We start from the raw sequence: 691 nt of genomic DNA, 5'->3' as shown, positions 1-691 counted from the left end.
AGGCCTTATGAAATCATTTAATGTGTCATGTATACTGAGCTACTGCTACAGCCATATACTCAGGTGAAACTGACCCTAACCCTAACCGAGTTTTAAAGGAGCTTGGATTTGAGTACGGAAAAATATATATGTAATTTTCAGCTATTGTATACGTACCTGCAATGAATATAGCTACACTCCTCGCACACACTCGAAGGAAGAGGCAGCGCCCTTCGTTTTATCAAATTTCCATCTTGATTTTATGCTACGGTATATTTATCGTGATAGACTTTTACTGGTAAATGAAATAAAAGTTCGTGTAAATAATATATGTATTAGGATAGTCTTCGTATTTCCACTTATAAGCATTCCAAAAAAATAACTTTCTCTTTTGCTACTGTTTGAGGGATAACGTTATCTTCATGGTATTTTATCTTTAATGAATCTTATTTTTGATCTATTTATATTTTAATGGAGAGAGTGAGGCAGTGCCCCTTTGTTTGTGGAATGCATAGGACTCCCCGGATATACACATAGGTTGTTGAAGCAAGTGTTAGCGCCATCGTTAAGTAGAAAATTTCTTGTCTTAGACACTTACGCCTTCATTTCATTACACAAGGACTTAAGAAAGGTATATTTAAAATGTGTATCTGTGACTTTATATGAATACACACACATCGTTCCTTTTCTTCCTTCCTTACTCTATTCGCCC

The sequence above is a fragment of the Penaeus monodon genome, chromosome 29 (genome assembly GCF_015228065.2).
Source record: "Penaeus monodon isolate SGIC_2016 chromosome 29, NSTDA_Pmon_1, whole genome shotgun sequence".
NCBI lineage: Eukaryota > Metazoa > Arthropoda > Malacostraca > Decapoda > Penaeidae > Penaeus > Penaeus monodon.
The sequence above is the reverse complement of the archived record's forward strand: the minus strand, read 5'-3'. Positions refer to the sequence as shown.